The sequence below is a fragment of the Chionomys nivalis genome, chromosome 1 (assembly GCF_950005125.1).
Source record: "Chionomys nivalis chromosome 1, mChiNiv1.1, whole genome shotgun sequence".
NCBI classification, from domain to species: Eukaryota; Metazoa; Chordata; class Mammalia; order Rodentia; family Cricetidae; genus Chionomys; species Chionomys nivalis.
Genome location: NC_080086.1, coordinates 48,150,931 through 48,175,428, shown reverse-complemented (window position 1 = coordinate 48,175,428; position 24,498 = coordinate 48,150,931). Strand labels below are relative to the sequence as shown.

Genomic DNA, 24,498 nt, shown 5'->3' with positions numbered 1-24,498 from the left:
CATCCAGTGACATTCATCCTGCATTCTTCAATGAAGAGGGTCAATATATGAGAGGCACAGAGCAGATTTTGATCGAATAGCTGACATTTGCTACCAGACACATTTATTTTAAGACAGGAATAGACTACACATATATGGAAGTATCAAGACACATAACTATAATATACACACTAAATCACTACAGGGTACTTAAGCAGACAAGAGCTCAAAGAGCAAGCTTTCGATATAGATTAGCAATTGAGAAGAAGACAGATGATTGAGGGCCTGACACAGCAGAGGGTATGTAGGAAGAGGAAAAGGCAAAGCAGAGATGCCTGGGTGATTGCCTGAGGCATGGTTTTTGAAGCTCCCTGCATTTGGAAACATACAAGAGTGTTCCATATTATGTTAGGCATATTCAGAGTGACATTGCCATAGTCAACAGGGGCAGTTTTGTTGAACAATTCATTACCCTGTATCTTTACAGAGTACAGATTGTAGTGGTTGGATGTCTTGAAACACAATTTCCTTGTGGCTTTCAAGTGGGATGTTCTATAGGGAGATAAATTTATCATTTTCAGAACTCACGGATATTTATTTACACAGAATTAATATATGAGGCTTTCACTCCAATGTCAATCAAAGGAACTGAATTGGCAATGTTCAGATGTCACTAAGAGTTTGCCCAGTATTTCAGAAAACCATTTCACCCATGGAAAATTTACCTGCAACAGGGATGTGATCAGCAGTTTGACTGCATTTTAAGCTGATATCTTCAACCATCACATTCACAGTGGTACTATGAATATATACAGATATACATACTTGGCTATCCTTTTAAATGTCACACAGGAGGGAAAAAGAGTCATTTCTGTTGACTATAATCTTACTCTCTCCAAGAGTAATCCAAACTTAATTACAATGATATACAAAGCCCAGGTAATCCAATAAATTTCTTCTGGGAAAGACGTAGCTAACCATTCAAAAATCAAAACAGTTGACTATACTGAAAATTAATTTTCTTATATTTACACCTGTATAATATCTAGTGCTTCATTTCAGTTGTTTAGAAACAATAAAGCATTAATTCTTTTTTTTATTAATTAATTTATTTAATTATTAAAGATTTCTGCCTCTTCCCCGCCACCACCTCCCATTCCCTCCCCCTCCCCCAATCAAGTCTTCCTTCCTCCTCAGCCCAAAGAGCAAGCAGGTTTCTCTGCCCTGTGGGAGGTCCAAGGACCACCCACCTCCATCCAGGTCTATTAAGGTGAGCATCCAAACTACCTGGGCTCCCACAAAGCCATTACGTGCAATAGGATCAAGAACCCATTGCCATTGTTCTTCAGTTCTCAGTAGTCCTCATTGTCCATTATGTTCAGCGAGACCGGTTTTGTCCCATGCTTTTTCAGTCCCCGGCCAGCTGGCCTTGGTGAGTTCCCGATAGAACATCCCCATTGCCTCAGTGTGTGGGTGCACCCCTCGCAGTCCTGAGTTCCTTGCTCGTGCTCACTCTCCTTCTGTTCCTCCTTTGGATCGTGAGACTTCAGTCCAGTGCTCCAATGTTGGTCTCTGTCTCTGTCTTCTTTCATCGCCTGATGAAGGTTAATATTCAGGGGGATGCTTATATGTTTTTCTTTGGGTTCACCTTCTTATTTAGCTTCTCTAGAATCACGAATTATAGTCTCAATGTCCTTTATTTATGGCTAGAAACCTATTTCAAGTAGTACTCTCCTCATATGAGTGTATGCTTATATACATATGTATGTTACAATAATGGAATGAGAATATGGAACTTGAACATCTGAATACAGGAACAATATAAAGTATAATACTTTTTACTGAGATTTTAAGAGCCTTGAATGCCAGGTTAATAGCTTTTTTTCCCCTTTCCTCACATTTCTCCTTAAACAGCAGGAAGCTATTACAGTGTAGCAATGAGAAAATAGTGCAAAGATAGCCATGTTCTATGATAATTCATACAGGACTACTTAGCATATAAGAAAAGGAGAAGCATGGTTGGCACCTGCTATGGTCATTGCAATGTGGGGGTAGAAGAGATGAGAGATGACAGGCCATGCCTCGGGATAAAAGATTTCATCGTGATAAGTGACTGGGATTAGATGGCAATAAAAATCAGTGGTAACTCCAAAGGTTCTGGTTTTTCTGATAGAGAAAAAATATGGTCCTGAGACAGAAATAAAGAAAGATGAGAAAAGTCATGTTTGGAAGGAGAGGCTAATTCAGACACAGACAAGGCTCGAGTTTGGCACCCCTGGGGACACATGCAACAACAATAAGTGGTTGTCAATGTAGGACTCCAACCAAGGATGAGGGGGATACATGACAAAGGCAGAAATACCCAAACTACATAGGATGTCCTCACTAACGGAAAGAAAGAGAGAAGAAAAGGCCGCCAAGACTGTGACTTAGAAGGCTCTTAATGAAATGAAGCAAGAGGAGAAGGATAAAACACAGCCAGATGGAAGGGCAGTCACCTACATAGAAAAAAATCCAAAGTCCAACAGGATGAAAGTCAAAGGGGGAAAGGTAGGGACAGAGAGCAGGAGTGAGTGCCATTAGGGCTCAGAAAGAATTGGGGGAAAGAACAGAGAGGAAACTTGACATCAAAAAGCTAACTGTGTCCTTCAGCAATGCCACTTCTCTCATGGGCAGATGAGAAGAAGACAGTGAGTACAGCAGAGGGAGAGGAGGAGGAGGGCAGGCACAGGCCACCTGTCCAGCTCAGTGGAGCAAGGACAGTTAAAGACTGGAGGTCACTGCTTACTCATCTCATATAGTTGACAAGAAACGCTAATTCGTTGAGACAAGGAGTTCAAATGAGTCTCAGGAAAAAAATGTATCTCTTCTTGCAAAAGGAATTCAAGACTCACTGTGCAGCCAATCATTTTCACTTTAAGAAGCCAAACAAAATAACACAAGCACTCTCTCTACTCCCTTGGATGTCGAGGAGTGGCTTATTCCCCTCAAATGTTAAACAAAACTAGAGTTTATGTGTCTCCTCCATCAACAATTCTCCCTAGCGAATTCATTTTTGGTAAACTTACACAATACAGATGTGTGAAATTTACTAAGTCAACAACTGTTACCTTGCATTACTTCATAAAACCAGCAGTTAATACATTCCTAGTATGCTCCAAGCATAAATACACCCTTAAAATAAACTTAACTTGTAAAATAAACTTAAAATGTAAATGAATATGCAAATAGAGTCGATAATCTAATTTATGCATTATTGGATGTCAGGTTTTTGCATTGTTTCTGGAAGATGTCACACAAATTCTGACTAGCAAATTAACTGAGAATTTTATAGCTTCGCAAATTTGTTTTGACTTTAGAACAATTTATGAACAGGAATCTATAATGCACTGTGGCTAATTAATGACTTTTTTGTGGTTTGACATGCATAATACATGAGCGTGTGATGGCTCCATCTCAGATTCTGCTGAATCATCTCTCCAGAATTTCAAGTCCTGTCAGTGACTGAAAGAAAAGAAACTCTACGTTCTTCCCTGAACTGTTTTTGGTACAAATGCAATTTGCTTATAAACAGTAGAGCACAATGGTGAGCCCTGCCACATGGAACTTTACATTTCCAAAATCATACTGTTCTTTGATTCCAAACGACAACAGACCTTCTGAGTTTGCACATAAATGGACACTATTTTCATTAATCCAGAAAAAGCATTGTTTTTAATTTCACAGACTAGTTACAACTGCCCACGAGCAGCTTGCCTTATGCAAGAAACAGTATGAAGCTTTCATTTCTTCGGAGGCATGACAAGTAGATTCTACAAATGAGTAAACAGAGCTCACTAAATTTAACTTTCTGAGACTATAGAATTAAGGGTGTAAAACAGAATAAATAAGAAAGAAGCTAGCCTCAGACTTCTTTTTGGGTTGAGACTGAACAAAGAATTATATTAATACTAGCTTATTACTTCTGCTACTATAGATGCTGCTGAAAATAAGCTCACTAACTTAAATAGTATAATAAAATAAATATCACATGTATACACATACATATGTGTATATACACATATAAACACATAAATACATACATATATATAAAGATACCTATCATATATATATATATTCTCTTCAAACACCCCACCTCCCAATCACAAAATATCATAACTGGGAACATGGCAAATTAAAGTTAGAAGCTTGATTTGAAGGTGGGAAAAGGAATGAACGATGCTGACAAGGTGAAAGACTGAGGGAACATGTAAGAAGAGAAACAATGCTGCAAGGGAGCCTTTTGTTCCCCCAGACATGCCCGGGGAGAAAAGGCATGCACAGGCACACACTATGAGATCTTCTGGCCACATCCCAGTGAAGGCCATATGGGATGGACAGATGATAGGGTTGTTTGCTACAATTCACCCATCTTTTGCACTATTAAATACATAGCACTATGGTTTAGTATCCAAAACTGTATTTCTTATTTCAGAAAATAGCATTGAACAATTTATACCAAAAGTGTCCACGATGAATGACCAAATTTAATTAGCAAAACTCCTACCGAAGTCCACAAGTACAGTAATGAATATAAAATCAGAGGAAGCAATAGACCTGAGCACCAAAGGTCTTTCCACCTGGAAATGGTATACATCTGCCATTAGAGATTATTACACTCAAAGAGGCAGACATGCAACTCCTTCGACATGGCATCTACATATATGTAATGATCCTGTACAATCAGAAAGTAAAAACATCAGTGTTCTGAAATGTGATTCCATTCCTACTGTATTCCTAACTACCCTGGCAGTTAAGAGGAAGTAGTCTACCTATTCCATTGCTGAAGGATTCTAAGTGCACGGCTGAGTGAAGGACGGAATGGGTGGCAGCTGGAAATGCAGCTCAGTAGCTCAATCAAGACACTTGCTGAGCACAAACAAAGCCTTGTGTTCCTTGTGTTCCATCCTCTGGGCTTCACACACACACTGGGTATGTGGTACACACCTGTAATCCCAGCTCTTGAGAGGGGGAAGTAAGAGGATCAGAGGAGAAAGGTCATCTCTGGCTACTTAGTTCATTTGAGACCAGACAATGCTATATTAGAGCTTCATTCACAGGACTGACATCAGGAATCTATTAATAAAAAATTGATATTGATCATATGTATATAAATTTCTCTTATCAGGCTTAATATTAGCTAATCAGGATTAATGCTAGCTTTGGCCCTGAACCAGAAAACCATATTTTATGATTATTTTAAGACATTTATCACCATTCTTACAATAATGAATGTATTAGACATATATACCTCTTTACATGATTTAATACAGATGAAAAAAATGATAGTCTAAGCAAAAATTTCCACTGAGCATCGATCTTTCTAGAGCTTCATTATTTGGCATATGTATACATTTTTTAATGAATAAGGAGTAACTCAGACTTTGCTCCTCCCAGCTACTGAGCTGTGGCTTTGTGAAACAGAATTTACAATTACAAAAAAAAAAAAAAAAGCCCCAAATCCCACAACTCCTTTCACTTAATTATTCATGCTATCGATCAGAGCATTTATTTTTAAAAACAGATGAAGTTAGAGCAACTCACACAGAAGAAGACTTCCTGCTGGTTTGCATCACTGCAGTCAGGGGAGTTTCTTTCTCTGGGATTCATACTTAGCATACATAAATTTCAAAGCCAATCAAACATCATCAGGACATGTTGAAAACAAGCTTGCACTATTAAAAGCCATCTTTCTTTGCAGGTGACACTCTTTATCCTAATTTCCTCATCGAGATTAATTTCTGTTTATTGTTCTTGATCATAAAAATTAAATAACTTCTGCAATACTAAAAATAAATGCAGTGATGCTGAGGAAAGTCTGACGGGTAAGCACGGAAGGGAATTAGAAATCCCTTCAGGTTTACAAGCCATGTTCACTTGCCGTAATTCACAAGGCAGGAGTGTTAGCAGGAGATGCAGTCCAGTACTCACTCAAATATCGTCAAGACCTCCGGAGAACATATGCAGATTCAAGCAGTTTCTGGAGAGTAGGAAGAGCTAGAGGTAAAAGCCAAGCATTCCTTTGAGCCTGTTAACCTCCAACAGGATCTGTAACCCTGTCTCTACATTCTGGTCTGCCCTGGTGACATGAGTCAACTAGCAGAATGTGTAGCGATCAAGAAAGTTCTTGGCCATTCTGACCCCCAAACGACCACCAAAGTTATTCCCCCTCTAGATGCTTCCTGTGTGGAGTGGGTCTTTACTTGTCACTGGCTCTGCTTTTTCATTGCTGGTGTCCTCTAGGAAGTTCCATGAGCTGATACTGAAGTGACTGATCAAATTGCCAACCCACACTCAAACACAAACGATACATCAATGTTGTACACCATTAAGCTGGGGCAGAGTTTGATATAGATACTGTGTATCTGTAGCTGCAATAGATAATGCATACATGTATAAATTAATTCTGTGTAGTGTGATTTGCATATTATACTGCATCTCTCAATATAATAAGCAACTGCTCCATATGGAGAATGATCTCTGAGTCATGCTTCTGGTTTTGAATGAAAGAATTTATTAAGTATGTAACAAGACAACGTGTAAGAACAGAGAGCAAGTAGTAGATAAAGGGCAAAAGTAAAGTCATCAAATTGAGTACTCAGAACATGCAGCACATACTGACTGGGGAAACCCTGCTGAGTTACTCCAGAGTTCCTGAGGGAGAAATCCTAGGGAGAGTAGAGCCCTCTCTCCATACACAAGCTTCTGGCTTCTGGCTTCCACCACAATCATTTCTACATGCTGTGGGCTAAACACTAGTAACCTATAGGAAATTACTTGCCTCCTATCTATTTTAGTCTTTACCAAGGACACATTGTCTTTAATATACTTAACTATTTTCTATTTTTCCTTTCTCCCTGTCACAGAGGCAATGGGTGGAAGCAGCCAATGTGTTCAGAAAAGAGTTCTGGGAGGACACTTGAGATAAACATAGCTGAATCTGAGATCTAAGGGGCTTGCTTATCTTCCTCTTAGTGTAAGTGTGCAATGAGAAGCATGTGTCACAATTTACCAATTTACCAATATAACACACATTATATACATACATTGCATACTTATCTGTAAAAGAAAAGCACCTCTTAATGGAAATGTCATGTATTGGCCAATACGATAAAATAATTGTAATGATATCAACCACTTAATACAAAACTATTTATGCATGAAATAGGTATGGAGTGCCTACTAAGACTATGATAGTGTGTCAAACACAGCTAGCCAGTACTCAGGGAAATTTTATGATTTAGAATTTGCATATAGGTAAATAAAAAAAAGTATCATAACCAATTTTAAAAATTCAGGAAAGTATTTCTAAAATTCAGAAATATATTGAAGTAACAAAACAAGCATCATAAGAAAGCTGGTCATGTTCCTCTTTGATTATGAGGTGGCAATGGGATAGTTAGCATTAGAATTAATATATAATAAACTGCTCACTAAGCTCAGATTCAAGACCAGAAAAGATTATGAACAGTTGATGGGTTACTCATTAACTTTATCTCATGTGTTCAATACTTTTATTATCTGTTTTTGTTTTATTTATTATTATCATTATGTGTGTGAGTACACACCCAGATGTGTACTTCTGAGTGCAAACATGCAGGTCACACCACAACTGTGGACTCAGGGATCAAACTCAAGTGTCGTTAGGCTTGTATGACAAGTGCTTTTCCCTGCTGAAGCATCTTGCCAGCTTTTGTTCAACATTTCCTAGAGCCTTCCCTGGCTTAGGCACTAGGGAAAGCTAAGTTTCCTCTTCCCCACACTGCTCAACATGAGAAACAGACATTCAATAAGAGTAATGAGTAATAAAGAGAAGAAGAGCATTTGCTTAATGATCTGTCATGTAATTTGAATTTGTAAGATCGGTTGGAAGATCCTAGCAGTGGCTGATGGGTAAGTGTGAAAGCAATCAAGAATCAGGAAAGAGCCAAGAAAATGTAGAACTGTGCTCCAGTGAGTGGCTGTACACAGGAGCCTGTTCAGGAATGGTTAGTGAATTTCTGACAGTATGGGTAACCCTTCCCCAGGCTAAGTCCAGAGAAAGTGGTGGGATTTAAATCACAGAAACATTACCAGCCACATCAACAAATCTGGATTTTACCCAAGGATCAGCTTAAATGTCCTGATGCTTTATAAGGATTGAAGAGAAAAACAGTAACTCTGTTGTAGAAATACAATCAAGATAATAAAGAATGAGAAGCAAGGCTGTGGCTCAGTGTGGAGCACTTACTTCCTATGTACAGTGCCCACAGTTCAAACCTTTATACTGGGGAAAAATAGAATGTAGCACAAAGCAGGGGAAACAAGAATAGAAAATTCTGTAACAGCTGAGACATATGATGAGGATGACATAGATGAAGATGTGCAAACAAAAGCTGGAGAAAATTGGTTTTTTTCAGGAGTTATTTCTCTATAGGAAAAAGAAAAGAATGTCTGCGTGCTAATTCTCCATGCCTTTTAAATAAAACAAAAATTAAAAAATATCACAAACCCTGCTGTTCTTTGGTTCCATGATGATGTTGTCTTTTGGGGGAGAGTAGAGGATACAATGTTTTAAAAATTGTAACTCTGGCAAGGATATTGATGAGGTCTCTTGTACAGATATTAAAACTGAAGTGTTATGAAACACATAGAGAACACTGGCATACTGCGGCATGAGTGTCTATTGTTTTAACATGTTATGTGATGATCTCATCTACAAAACTGCTGTGCATACATTCCTATCCTAAGATATAAGTGACCTGTGGGCCACATGATAGATATGTGTGCCAGTGAAGAGCATAAATCACTTAGTGTTGAGGGGACTAGTAACCTAATTAATCTCTTTTAATGAGAGAAAATGCCATTCATGTATTGCTTATTTTCAATCCTCCTTACAGTTACTCAGGACTCAGGCTCACAGACAGTTTGTGTCAAGCTCTGGCTTCACCAGCTATGACACTATATGAGAAAATAAACCAAGAACCACAACAAGAAGAGACTCCATATGGAAAACTGACAACTCATTAACCAAAGTAAATTACTTGACTAAGATCTCCAAGAATGGGGAAGTAGGGAGAAATAGTCTCCAGAAGAGTAACCATGCCAACAAACGAATGAACAGATCCAGATCACCGGAGAAGTAAATTAATGGCTAAAGAGAAGAGAGAGGGAAAACTGCGTGTTTTAAATGATAGGTACAAGTGAAGGTGGGACAAAGAAAAGGAAAGCGGGGACTGAAAGTATCGCTTGGAGGGGAAAGTGCTTGCTGTACAAGCATGAGGACCTGAGTTCAGATCCCCAGTACCCACATTAAACACTAGACATGTATACTATTAAGTGGTAGACACTGTTTCCTATATTAAGTAGTATACACATTATTGCTAAGCAAAACATCATTAGATACAAAAAAGAAAGAAAGAAAGAAAGAAGGAAGGAAGGAAGGAAGGAAGGAAGGAAGGAAGAAAGAAAGAAAGAAAGAAAGAAAGAAAGAAAGAAAGAAAGAAAGAAAGAAAGAAATGTCAGTTCTAATTCGACTCAATGCTCCCTGAGAGCTTTCAGCATTTATTCTTTTTACATATGCCTCCTTCACTTATGAAGCAATTAAAAAGTAATAATACATTCATGGGCAACAAAGTGACATTCTGCATTTTCTGTCTCTAATTGAAAGGCAGTTAAAATCTAGGGGTCATCTATAATGCTTAATGGATATGAGGTTTAGTGGCATGACAGACTGCATTACTGGCCTCAATTTTTCATTCCTTCCTATATTTATGTCCTTTAGACACATCTTGATAGTTATTTCCACTAAAAATGAGGATTGTTCTCCACTCCTGACTTCGTGGTCAACAAAATGAATCAGAAGTAGTTAAATTCCAGTGGCAAGCAAGGTAAGAGGGCTGTACCATTTGCGCTTTCGTCTTTGTAAATGGTATGAAAATAATTTTCATCAGAGAACTCCTCACAGACCCAAGCAAGGTGAAAACAGCTCACAGACAAACCTGTAGCTTGAACAAAGTAAATTAAGCCAGTCTAAACCTTAGTTGACTCATTAAAATATGATCAAGCCCAACTGAGGTTAGTACAGCCAACAGAAAGAGAACTGTATACATTTCTCATATGATACTGCCAACATTTGTGGATTTGTTTTCTACGTAGAATTATAGAGGTAGTAATGAATTCATATAGGTACATTGCGACCTCTTCATTCTATAACATATGCAGTTTGCAGTGTTTGAGACAGGTCAAGAACGAGACAGAAACTTTAATTCCTAGGTAGGTATGGTGGCATGGGTCTATACTGTCAGCTATACAGGAAGTAGAGTCTTGAGGCTACTGAATCTAGGGTCAACTTGAGCAACACAGTGAGGTTTGGAGCTTTTTTAGTATATTTTAATTGAAATAGAGTTGCATTACTTTCCTCCCTCCAGATCACTCTCATGTCCCCCTCCACTCTTTTAATTAAAGAGTGAAACTTTGATGCATTAGTAATTGTTTCTATTAGCTTTGTCCAGAAAAACATCTGTGATTAGGTACCGAATCCATAATAAAACCATGAAACTTGTTGTCTATTGATATGAGAGTTTAGGGGTCCAGAAATAACAGGCAAGATCTGGTACCTCAAAATAAGTTTTGTCCCCCAATAAAATTCAATACATTAGTCCTGGGAGGTGGGTCTTGGTATATTATGGGTTCAGAGTATTGCAGATAAAAAGTGTCTCTAACCCTGAGTTAATTCCTGTTCTTCAGGCACTTGAGTAGTTTTCACAAGAGCAGGGGTTTATAAAGCCAGCAAGCCTGCGCCTAGTTTTATTTTGCCTGCTTTACACTGATATTTGTCTATTTCTTGCCATGAATTGAACCTTTTTTTAAAAAAAAAATGTAGATACTGGGGGCTGGAAAGATGGCTCAGAGGTTAAGAGCACTGACTGCTCTTCCAGAGGACCTGAGTTCAATTCCCAGTAACCACATGATGGCTCACAGCCATCTGTAATGAGATCTGGTGCCCTCTTCTGGCCAGCAAGCATACAGAGAGACAGGACACTATATGCATAATAAATAAATAAATAAATAAATAAATAAATAAATAAGGAGATACTTCATCTTCTCATTATCTGCAGACTGCAAGTTAGTAAAACCTTTGTACTACTAATCAGCCAGTACCATATATTCTGCGTATAGCAGAATCAAACAGACTGAGACAGAGTGGGCAAGTGTATTGTTTGTACATGTGACTAAGAGTGTACTTTGACACTCAGGGGTAGACTTTACAAGACTATGCTAATGTTTAGAAATAGTTGCTTATCCTTCTTCACTTGTGTGGTCTCTGTGTGAAAATGTGCCAGAGAAAAAACTATCCCTAACACAAACTTCTAATGCAATTGCATTATTTAGCCAAGCCTCTCAGGTTTCTCCCTTTGCAATGTGAGTAGCATATCTCAGAGTAAGGTCTTTCCTAACATGGGTTCTGCAGAGACCAATCCTGAGATGAAGATTGAGTTGAGGAGAAGAAAAGTTGAGACTGTGAAGCATTTAAGAATCAACTGGAAAAAGTATAAGGAACTAAACATATGAAAGGGCACAGAGAGATGCTGAGATTTAAAGCAATTTGAGCAAAGCATCCAAAGACTGGAATGACCATTTGGGCTTTCCAAACTGAGGCAACACTTGTTGTTATGTGCACTCATTCATAGGTCAAAGGCCACCATCAACATATAACTCCCCACTGCTTGATGAGATAGTTCTTTAAGGCAAAAAGAGATTCTCAGAGAGGGTCAAGTCTTTGAGTAACCAGCTGATTGTATTTCTAGCATGACACAGTAACATTGATCTTACATTAGTGATTCTAGATTGAGGACGAGAGCATCCACTACAGAAATGCAATTTCAACATGGATTCCAGAATATAAAGCTGTATATAGGAGGCATGAAATTCATCCACAGCTTAGAAAAAAGCTGTGCCCATCCTCAAAAGACTCACAGCTCCACACAACACTGATGAGTCATGGTTGCTGTTAAAAGGCACTGAGACTTTGAATTGTATGCTACCAAAACCAAAGCTGACTAAACATTCACAAAACAAGAAGAGATATGACATCAAGTAAACTGATACTTACACACATTAAAGCATCATTTATATCATAATTTGTTTGAAATTGAAGAAAGGAAGGAAGGGAGGCAGGGAGGCAGGGATGGAGGGAGGAGGAAGAGAGGAAGAGAGAGAGACAATATTCAATTTCATGAATTGGAAAAGTATTAGTAAGTATTAAGAATAATAATACTAAAATGTAAGTAGGCAAAATAGTCCATAGGTTCAACACAATGTTTATCATCATGGCATAATGACATTTTTCATAAAAATTTATATTATGAAATTTATGGAAAACTAAATAGCCAAAGCAATCTTAAACACAAAAAAAATCTGAAAAAAAATCAAACTATTTGACTTTAGAGTCATACTACAAAGCAACAGAAATAAAAAAAATTTAAAAAAACCACAGTACTGGCATAAAAACCAACATGCAAAACCACTACATACATAGATAAGAAGGCATGGAACTGATTCAAAAATTTTGAGCACTCAATTTCCCACAAAGAATCAAAGATTACATGGCCATAAAATGATAGTCTCAGTCTCACCAATAAGTGATTTGAGATACCTGGAGATCTACCAAGGTAATAATGAAACTAGGCCTCAATGGTATCACACAACAATCAACTCAAAATGAATCAAGAACTTAATCATAAGATTCCAAACCCAAAACTACTACAGGACACTTAGGCGGAAACCTCAGTCATAGTGGGATGCACAATAATTTGTTTTCTACATGATTCCCAAAAGATAAAATGGGATCATATCAGTTAAAAAATTCTGTACAGCCAAAAAAAAAATCAAGACAGTGAAATGAAAATGCCCCAAATGAAAATAAGATCTGTAGACTTTAAAACTGTAAGGTTTAACACATAAATCATTGGAAAGTCAAGAACTGAACAACAAGAAAACAAATTTTAAGACTTAAAGCTAATAAACATTTTGCAGAAGAAGAGAAGACACAAAGCAACAACCATGATGCACATGAGAAAGTGCATGGCACAAGCAAGTCACATCCCCACAAGCTAAACTTGTCTTCTTACTGTCATAAGGGCTGTGTAAGATACTGAAAGAAAACTAGAGCTAATAAGGAATGGAAAGGGGGTGCCTTGCTCACTATTGGAGGTAACAAAATTAATTTCACCATTGGGGAAAACTATATGAAAGTTCCTCAAAAACACAGTTACTATCATTACTATATATAGGTGCATGTATACATACATATGTGTGAAATATGTGAGCATGTGAAAGGAAATTGATACACTGAAGAGTTACCTATACCCTCACATTCCCTGTAGAGTTATTCATAATAGGCAAAACATGGAATCAATATCAACACCAGTTAGTCAATGAATGGACAAAGAAAATGCCACAAATAAACCTACACCACACACACACACACACACACACACTATTCAGTCTTAAAATGAAAGTGATTGCATCATTTCAAGAGTATGTATGAAATTTAAAGATGTTTATGTTTGGGGAGAAAGGCCTGACACAGAAAGTAAAATACCACAAGGTCTAACTTCTATGTAGTACTAAATAATGTTAAACTCACTGAAGTAGAATGGAATTTCCAGGCCCTGAGTAGAGGTGGAGAATACATTTTGGTTAAAAGAAAAATAACTTCAGTCTGGCAAAACTGGATATCAGTGTGTAGAAGAATGAAAATAGATCCTTATCTATCACCATGCACAAAACTCATATCAAAATGCTTCAAAGACCTCAACATAAAACCAATTATACTGAACCTTAGAGAACAGAAAGTGGGAAGTACACTTGAACACATTGGCACATGAAGACCGCTTCCTAAATATAACCCCAGTAACACAGACACTGAGAGAAATAATTAATAAATGGGACCTCCTGAAACTGAGAAGCGTCTGTAAAGCTGAGGACATAGTCAACAAGACAAAAACCAACCTACAGAATAGGAAAAGATCTTCACCAACCCCACATTGGACAGAGGGCTGATCTCCAAAATATATAAAGAAATTAAGAAATAGGTCATCAAAAGAACAAATAATCCAATAAAAAAATGGAGTACAGACCTAAACAGAGAACTCTCAACAGATGAATCTAAAATGACTGAAAGACACTTATGGAAAAGCTCAACATCCTTAGCCATCAGAAAAATGCAAATCAAAACAACTCCAAGATTCCATCTTACAGCTGTAAGAATTGCCAAGATCAAAAACACTGATGACAACTTATGCTGGAGAGGATGTGGAGTAAAAGAAATACTCCTGCATTGCTGGGAGGAGTACAAACTGGTACAACCACTTTGAAAATCAGTATGGTGATTTCTCAGAAAATTAGGAAACAACCTACCTCAAAACCCAGCAATACCACTTTTGGGTATATACCCAAAGAATGCTCAACTGTGCCACAAGGACATGGGCTCAACTATATTCATAACGGCATTGTTTATCATAGCCAGAACATGGAGACAACCTAAATGCCCCTTGACCGAAGAATGGATAAAGAAGATGTGGTACATTTACATGAAGGAGTAATAATGGCATCTTGAAATTTGAAATTTGCAAGCAAATAAATGAATCTAGAAAACATCATACTGAGGGAGATAACCCAGACCTGATTAATATGTAATCACTTGTAAGTGGCTTTTAGACATAAAGCCTACAATTCATAATCCCAGAGAACCTTGATAACCAAGAAGACCCTAAGAGAGACATACATGGATCTCATCTACATGGGAAGTAGAAAAAGACAAGATGACTCTAGATATAACCTGTGGTCAGTAAAACAGTCTGATTGCTGGCTATGTCAAAGCTTACCAAAGCTATGCATCACCTTACAGCTTAGCTGGGGTGGATGGCCTTGTTCTAATACCTAATGATCTGGCTAGTTGCTGTGTGTTGGCAGACTACACTAGGATTCTCAAAGCTACTTACAAGGTGACTCAAAGTGAGAAGTTTCTGTCAACAGAAACTACCTTATCTCTTAAAAACCTGAATGTGAGGAATTCACAAGGGGCCAGTGAAACAGAGAAGATGAGACACTCCATCATGCAAAGGAAGTTATCCCCATCGTGTCCTTACAAGCAGTCTGTCACCAAGCTGGTATGTGTTTTCATTGTTTACTGTGTGCATGCTTCTCTGAGAAAGGAACTTTTAAATTGCCCCCCCCATTCTTCCCCCCATTGTAATAGTCATACATATTAATGAATTCAATATGCTCAATAAGAGATAATCCAAAGAAGTGAGACTCTTGCGGTTAGTACAGAAGGAGTGATTTCAAATTTGACCCTAAAGTAAGAAAAACTAAAAGGTAGAAAGGAAAGGGAGAAGCTGGAGGAGAAGCGAAAGAATCAGAAGAATTAGAAGCTTATTCATTTTAAATATCATGGAGATGTTTGACTCCTGAAATGATCCCAAATGTCATCCGTCATTTGATTTGAGTCTCTTCTGCCTGGAGTCTCTAGAATGTTTGTATATCTTACCTTAGAAATGTTATAATTTGGAGTTAACACCAGCTCATTCTCATCTCTAGGCTGTGCATTATGTTTGTGTAAATGGATAAGTATGTGTGGATGAAATGGAGTGGCAGGCATCAGAAGACCAGCATGAAGTGGAAAGAGAAATAGCAAGAAAACAATGATAAGATTTGAAGAAAAAAAAAGTCAAGACTCAGGAGATAAACCTCAAGAGTAATTTCTTTAAAAATAAGAAAAGATATTTTCCAATGATCGCAAAACAAATAGCAGCAACAATCACAATGCTGTTCAATTAAAAGGAGGTAAGCCTTATATTCTAAAAATTTCCATCAGATAGAAATAAGCACTGTACGTGTAAGCATCTTCACACCATATGTGACTAAAGGATACAGCAAAACTCACATATTGAGGGTTCTGTTATTTTCAAAACCAATAACGCCATTTAATCCAAATGACTGAACAGAAGAAAACAGTGTTAAATACTGGTACAATAATCTAATAGATCAATACTGAACATGAACGTGCTTACCTTTACACGGCATAAGAGAACACTTTTATTTAATGGAATAAAAATGGAAATCTTTGGTGTTTAAGTTTCAAAATCATGCAGCAATGCACGAAATTTTCAGTTAGCTGTACTTAAAAAGGAACCTTAGCAAGTAAGTATTCACTGTGAGGCACAGAAGGAAAAAAAAATGACTTAAATTGTCTAATACATACAAATGTAAGCATTTCTATAGGCAGAAGGGATAAGAAGGAAAGAGGGGAGGGAGTGTTGTTATGCACACCCCTCTCTGGGACAAATACGCCTTATCTGTATTCCACAGCCCTCGAATATTCACCAGAATTAGGGCCGATGCCTGGTAATCAGCCACACTCTGCTGCTTTACATTCAGGGACGGGGCCAGGCCAAGTGAGGAACATACATCAGATTAGATCACCAGCTATATTGTTCGGGTTGATTTTAATTGCCTGAAAAGTGTCATTACCATCTTCTGCAATGTGCTAAGTTATTTTAGAGAGTGCCTATTTCCATGTAAGAAATAAAAATGGACTGCAATCCTTTAAGAACACGCAGAGGAAGATTCGGTTTGACTTCAGCTTCAGTGCTGTGAAAAACCTCCCAAGTCTGATCATATAAACAAATGTTTGTTACCTGTAGAACTTTGCAAATGTAGTTTGGGAAATCAACTCAGATTCGCACTCTAATGACCCCAGAGAACCTCCCAAATGCCATGACCTGGTTGATGAAATTCTTGCAGTTTTCATTTCTACGGTGGCTCGTACAGCCAGCAGCTTCAAGGTGAAGGAATTCATGAAATTTAAAAACCAGAATTATTTCTATGGAAAGGGTATATAGAAATAGATTATTCCAAACCCAGAAGACTTTTGCAAAAATATATAACAGTGACTGTTAACATGGAAATAGTATCTCTTGAGATATTTGTTCTTTAAATCTGAATCTTAGCTATCAGAATCTGTACCCGAGACAGAATGCTGTTCATGCACTTGTGAGCCCCAGGCTTTTAAAATGGTGAAAATTGAGTAGTGCCTATACTCTGGTTAACAGCAACCAGGTGAGGAAGCTGACTGAAAAACAGAGAGAACTCATGTTTCGATAATGCTACTTTTCTGTTGGAATTATCTAAAATTTTGAAGTGAAGATACAGGTTAAGAAGCCTCGCCCCAGAGATGATTCAGATACGGACTAAGGATCTGTTAGCTCAGCAGAACAGAACATGTGTCTGCAGGGAGAACACAGGCGCTAGTGAGACAGTGCAGCAGGCAAACTGCTAGATTCTCAGCAGTCACAGAATCCCACCAGAAGGCCTGTGTGTCTAGGCCCAGCACTGGGTTAAGCAAACATATATAGATCCTGGAGCTTGCTGGCCAGCCAGTCTATGCACATTTGTGAGTTTCAGGTTCAGTGGGACACCACATGTCAAAAATTGCCTTTCATGTTGAAGCTTCATGTATGGAGAGCAGTTGAGAAAGACAACTGGCACTGACCTTGGGCCTCTACATGCACACACATGTACCTGCACACATAAACGTTCAGGGGCGGGTGAGAAGAAGCATGTAGCATTTCTGCAGAATGCAGGGCTACCCTTGAATGGGTGGCTGATGAAGCGACTGATACCCACAAAGCCTCCAGTCATTCCTAAATAATTGTTTACAGTTTAGCAAGACAAGCTTTGGATTTGTTGCGATGCAGTCATTTACTTGTTTATTGCAGATGTTCATGTTTTACTAAAATAAAATGATGAATTTTGGGACTCATGAATTAACTTCAATCCACAAAATCAGATCATTATTATACTTAGATCACCACCCAGAACTTAGAACCTATAGATTATTCTTCCTTTAAAGAAAATTCTATTTAGCATAGAACGTTCTAAAATTTAACCATATCATTTATGATATGATTATCATAAATTATCAGTATTCATATCATGCATAAATAAAAATCTGACAAATACATACTTAATTGACTTCAAGCAGTTCCCATATAACTACAGCAGAACTTCATGTCAATAAACGAGATGGACTTTGATTACATGGATATTTAACAAATTCCTAATATGAATGTACTGCTTCAGAGTATTAGAAAAGCCAGATATTAAACAATTATACAATACTACATTCTAATCCATCCTTCTTAAAACCAAGTCCTTTTTTTAAAAAAAAAAAATGCCTGAAAGCAGAAGTCTCAGTAGTTTTACAGAGGAGCAGGTTACTTAGGGGACTGGATGGTTCAGCATCATCTGGCAAATGGCAGGGTTGGAGGAAAGATTTTCCTGTAGAAGGCATGCTGACCTGAGTTGAGACGGGAGATAACTGTGATAGACTTGAAGTCATACGTGTTCTAGACACACAAAAGGAACAAGAAGAAAACAGGGCTAAAGTTGTAAGAAAAGGTTAAGAAGCCCCTTGCAGCCAGAAGGCTAAGTAGAGGGTGGAATGGGCACAAAGAAGTCCTATGCGGATGGGCTAGATCAATAACACTTCTTTTTCATGTCAGCAGTGAGGTATTCAGTGACCCATGTGCTCACATCATGGCTTAACACAGCTTCATAGATCAGAAAGACCAAGGAAAGGTCATGATATGAATGAAGTAACTTCTTAATCAGGTGCATTTTGGTGCCAGGTGCAAAATAGACCTTGGGCTAACACAAAGTAACACAGAATCAGGGAGTGCTGTGTTTGCAATCTATTGGTGGTTACAAGAGCAAAGGAAGCAGACAGTTCAGCAGAACACTGAGGACACCTGGGCAGATGGCTATGGCAAACAAGGAGAGAAGGGATCACTGATGCTAAGCTGAAAATAATAAACTCTACTTGGACATGATGAGTTTGACATAGCAGATATCCAAGAGACATAAAATACTGAACCAATGGGTCAGGAAGAACAGTGCAAAGATCAACAGCAAACTTCTGCTGAATGTGGAACACCCACTAAAGATCTTTGGTCACAGAAATTCCACAGGCATAGGCTGCAAACTCAGCATCCCAAAGTGTCAATGCTCATGGGTTTGTCAAACACCAATGAGAGTTAGCTACTCTAAGAAGAGGTCTATTGGACAGAAACAATACCTAATTACAAGATGCCTACTTGGAAACAGGCAAAGAAATGGACAGTCCCATGTGATGAGCAATGCTATGGGTGAAATAACACAGAGCATCTAAGAAAGATTCCTAACATACATTAGAAACAAACAGAAAGCCCTCTGTGAGTCCATAGGTCTATGTGTGTGCATACACAAGTGTTTACAAATAAGGACTTCCCTTAAAAAAAAAAAAGTACACAATAATTCCAGAGCTGGAAAAAAAGTGGTAAAGAAAGAGAACAACAGAAAGTCACTGAAGACGGTTTTGCTCTCAAAGCATAATATGTATTTAAATTATACACAGCTCTTCGATGATGTTTAGTAGTTTTTATTTTATTTGAAGTGCAAACATTAAGCACTTAAACATTATGTATAGAAGAGTACTAATTTAACGTATGTATGTATGTATGTCTGTACGTGAGTGTGTATTCCAGCTGGGTAGAATGAATATGGAGAACCAAGTTTGAAAAGAGAGATAGAAGCTGATTCAGTGGTCCCAGAGCATAAGTTGAGAATGTGGGGAAGAACGATACAGGTGGAGATGGTTGATGACAGGCAAATTTGAGAAATAGTTCGGAGTCCAAATTAAAGGACTTGAAGCACACTGCTGCTGCATTGTCTCCAGGCATGAATATCTGAATTAAAGTAACAGTCTTACGAATTATTTCCCCTATTAAAATAATGTGTCTCCAGGCTCATTTATCAGTAATGTAATCAAACTGGGGTTATTGCACAGATCTCATATCTTGAGAGATGAAAGATAATCAAAGTCAAGTGACTTAGAAAATAAACAAGAGAAAATTGTTCTGTTTTAGAACTCAGAAAATTTACAATCTGAGTTCTACCAGCACCTAAGAGAATGCAGTAGAATTGCTGCAACAGATATAATCTATTTTTCCAAATGCCAATATGTCTGCAATGAGGAATATACGTACCTCCTGAATTATCTTATCTTACTTAATAAATCAGTTGAGTTTTTTTCCTCACACTTTGCAAGGCAGCTTCTTGCACAGTAAAGATTCTACAAACATTTACATTCCAAGTAGCAGAGCTGTTTCAAATGCTATAAAGTTCTGCCAGCACTTCTATTACAAACCCTTATTTCTTGTTTATAACATGTACATAAAAGGAGGAAAATAAAAATGTATTACGGACGGAAACTTGGCATACTAAGCCTTAGCCAGGGAGTGCATTTCTACGGGAACAAATTTCCCAAGATATGTTCACAGTGAGTATAGAAACATGGGAGCTGGGGGTGGGAGACATTATAAACCAGAAGCCACTTAGTACCATTGCTCCTTCTAGAGCTGAAAGTGAAAATCAAAGAAATTCTCATTATTTTTCAAATTTGATGCTACCCAAGGCATGATTAGCAAGCATAAGAGATTATCGAGGCTAGCAACTCTACTACACACGCATCTTAAGATCATGTTTATAGACACAGTGTATATTAATGGACCTAGGGTTTTTCATTTTCAAAGACAAAAATAAATAGCGAACATGAAACCTCTTAGGCATAGAGTACTGGAGTTGACCAAAACAGAAACCACAAACAAATAAGCACAGAAAGCCTTACTTTCCTCTCTCTATCTCCTACCACATACAAGTAACCTTTCAGTGCTATAAACACTAAATGGTGACTGGGAAACCAGAACATGTGGAGCCAATCAAACCATCTCCGTTCTGGGGTTCTGCCACCATACAGAGATCTACAGATCTGGCAGTCTGAATGGTCCCATTATAACTGCATACTCTTTCAGCACAAAACGTATTAGAAGTTAATGAGAACTTCAAGTTGGACACTTAAATTATGCAGTAAAAACAAAACGAGAAGATGTACACTGAATGCATGAGAAGGAGTGGGGCACTTATAAGTGGGAAGGGTACATATTTTGCTAGCAAACTGAAGAGGCTATTAGTTTGTAATAACTAGGCATACATGAAATGTGACAGAGAAAAATTGAAGATAAATCAGCAGCTGAAAGGCTGCAGCTTGTTGTCTGCAGCTAATCTTCGCTCTACTTGAAATCGCTTGGCACTTTGATTCTATTAAATATTTTGTTGCTATTTTAAGAAACACTTGGGCTGTCCGCTTGTGTTGTGAAGGATATTTAAAGTTAGAATTCTCCTGGAGAGATGGGCAGAATGCCTTCACATCTCAAGGCGGACAGTTGTGGCACCTGGACAGTAAGGAGAATATGGGACTGAGTGCTATTGTCAGAGATGGCTATTGCCTGAATCTATTAGCCTGCAAATCAATTATCGCTTCTATGTCTCCTGCTGGCCACCTTTATACAAGAGGAGCACCAGCTTGCATGCAATGTCACCGTTTATCTGATAAAAAGTGTTCAGTAGTTTGCTAGAGAATAGTGACCCCCTCAAACCACATGTTGTTGACTCTCAATTGAGGTCAAACAGACAGGCATTCAGAGCTCCAGACTCCACTGGTTATGTGCCCATCAAATACCTTTTATGCACATTTACAAGAACCTGTCCCATAGTGACATGCAAATATTAGGCAATCTACTAATGTTACACTAAGTCATGAGGATCTTAACCTGCAGACGTCTTCCCTAGTAACAAGAATCAAAACACAAAGGGTTAAAACCACCCACCAGGATGCAACCAGAGTCAGGTTAGTGTTGGTAAACACAGCTAGTGCTGCAAAACTAAGTAAAAGGTCTGACTTGTCACTGAAATATAAAAGCTCTTTGAAAGGCAATTACTCCCCCTTTCACTCTCTAAAGGGCTCTGACTCAATGTTCTTTTTAATTCTCTTTTTTAATCTATTTACAGACTACATTTTTTTTTCTCAGAGAATGTGATATTCATCTCTGTAGGGGTAGACAGAAACCACAGCACATATCCTCCGGTATTGTGCATGTGCGTTTAGTTATTCTTGCTTAATCATTTTTAAATTATTTTGGGGTTGACCTACTCTCCAAATGAGCTCCAGTTTCTGGCAATCCTCCCGCACCACACACATCACAGGTTGATTGTATGTGTAGCCTCGTTTCTGTATGTACTGGGCTGGGGTTAGGAAACTGTCTACCTCTTTCCTTTCTGGGGGCTGTCTGATCCCACCCGTTTCTGAACACACGTTTGCTGTCCTCACCAGAGCCCAGCACCATTGGTTTTTGACTTATTCCTTTCTGCACACCTCCTTGTAAATCAGTAAAGGATCGCAATCCTGGGAAGGACCTAAGGATTGTTGAGCCCTTGTGGAACGGAGCTCTACACAAGGAGAGCCCCATAAACCTCACATTTCATGCGATAGGAAGTGGGGAATACTCCTTCCAGAAGGTGCTGGGACTTTGACCGGTGCACAGGGCTGGCACTTCCTGATTTTCGGTCTCTGGTAGTCTGGTGAGAGCTTTTCGGGAACTCCTGAGAACATAAAATCAGCCAGCTCCCAGCCAGCTCTTAAGGCACCAGAACTACATACAGTCCACCAGAACAAATCAACGAAATAATCGCCATGACAAGGGATTCCACTCAGGGCTGCTGATTTCTGAATGGAATGGAAACGCAGCCCGCAAAACTTGGGTAGTAACAGACATAGCTTACATTCTAGCTTGTGCTGATCTGGGAGTCAGGACCACAGTTTCAGGCACAAAACGCATCTCTATCTCTTTCTTAAGCTCAGCTCCATGCCCTGGGATTCTTCCTCAGCATCTCTAGGCCTCCCAACTTTTCCCCCCCAACTTTCATTGGCCAAACTGTCTACTCTGAAGACATACCAGAGGGGCATTGATTGCCTTTTCCCAGCGCTTCAGCCAGAGAAGGCATCCCTTCCCAAATTCGATCCTAGCCCCAAGATGGAGAAATAATGCCCCCTGCCAAACCGGCACCTAGGAGCATCCTTTACTCTCCACTCATCGGAAGCATCTCCTGGGCAAACAAACTTTCCCTGTCAAGAAGCCCTAAAGCCAGTGGGTAAAGTTTCCCAGGCAGGTGGTTCATTCCAGTGCCAAGGCTGCAGTAAGCAAGCGAACAACCCCGACCTACCTAGCTGCACCAGCTTGCAAGGCGCCTGCCCCGCCGGCCCGCCCGCCGGCGCCGCCACCGCCGCTGGCTGGCCCGGGGGGGCTGCCGTGCGCACTGGTGCGAGTCGCCGCCTTCGCCGCAGCGCCCCCGTCCGCACTATTCTGCAAGGTTCCGCGCAGTTCCCCGCCGGACCGCGGCGCCCGCCCGCCCGCCAGCCGCCGGCGCCACCGCGCGCCCGGCTGCGATGGCTGCTGCAGGCGCCGAAGGAGCGCTGCCTGCACTTCTGCCGCTCAGGCTGGGCTCCTGCTCCCGCACGAGCCCTGAAGGGAGGGAGGAAGGGAGGGGACACTGGGTGGGAGAAAGGGGCGGGGAGCGAGGCGGCGCAGCCAACAGGGTCCCGCGCCTCACGCTGCTCGCACCACCACCCCCTCCCACCCCCCATCCCCCGGGCCTCCGTGCCCAGCCGCCACCGAAGGCTGCTTGAGTCCCAGCTGCTTTCGCCCACGTGTGTCCGGCCTCAGCAGGGTCCTGTGGAGCGGGATGGGCGGCCGTCAGCGAGTCACCACTGGGTGGCCTCCTGCTTTGCAGCTAGAGTCTGGGTAACACCGGTTTAAGGGCAGGGATTGCATTTTTAGGGAAACCTTCTAAGGCTGAGCTCACACACGTGCGCAAAATTGGTAATTTTGTCATTAAAACTGATGGCAGTGAAGGAAGGTATCACGGACAGACAGTCCACTGCGGTATTTACGAGAATTTATCTCCCCAGACCAACCCAAACTTTATTTTTGTTCTGTCATTGTGCTTTAAGGACTTAGTTTAATTTGCTAAGATTTCAATGATTCAGTTATGAAACTAATCCCAATTTTATTTTATTTAATTTTTACAAGGAACCCATGACATCGCCCTGGTCATTTTTCTTTGTATAAGTACTCAGAGATAGAATTGAATTGGGTGATCTGAGTGTAAACATAAACTTTCTGAAATCCCAAGCCTTTGCAACCTGTGCAAATAATTGTACATATTTTTTGTCAGTGCAAACAACTGGTTCATACACCTGTCAGTCACTGGGCCAATGACTTATAAAAAAGAGTGGAGACACATAATGGTATATAATGCAGGAACTACAGAGCATAATCATTTAGTAGAACTGGTATCTATCAATTCAAGAGATAATGCTGTGCTCCACATGTTGCTATGAAGTAGGGACAGGAAGATCAGGGGTAAGTGAGTTCAACAGTTCACCGCTATCCTGGACTAAAGAATAACACCCTGTGTTAAAATTGGGGAGGGGAACATTCTTTTGGCTTCTCTACAAACACACACACATACACACACGTTGCATGTATTCACAATGAT

General features: G+C 39.4%; 1 protein-coding gene across 3 annotated transcripts in view; it reads right to left on the bottom strand.

The window, feature by feature from the left end:
• The window catches only part of Cntn3 (contactin 3), a 397,003-nt gene extending 373,563 nt beyond the window's left edge, over positions 1-23,440 (bottom strand). For all 3 annotated transcript variants that reach the window (XM_057765759.1, XM_057765776.1, XM_057765784.1), the window contains exon 1: positions 23,164-23,440. The gene's annotated coding sequence lies outside the window, so the exon portion shown is untranslated. The remainder of the gene's footprint in view (positions 1-23,163) is intronic.
• Between the last annotated feature and the right edge of the window lie 1,058 nt (positions 23,441-24,498).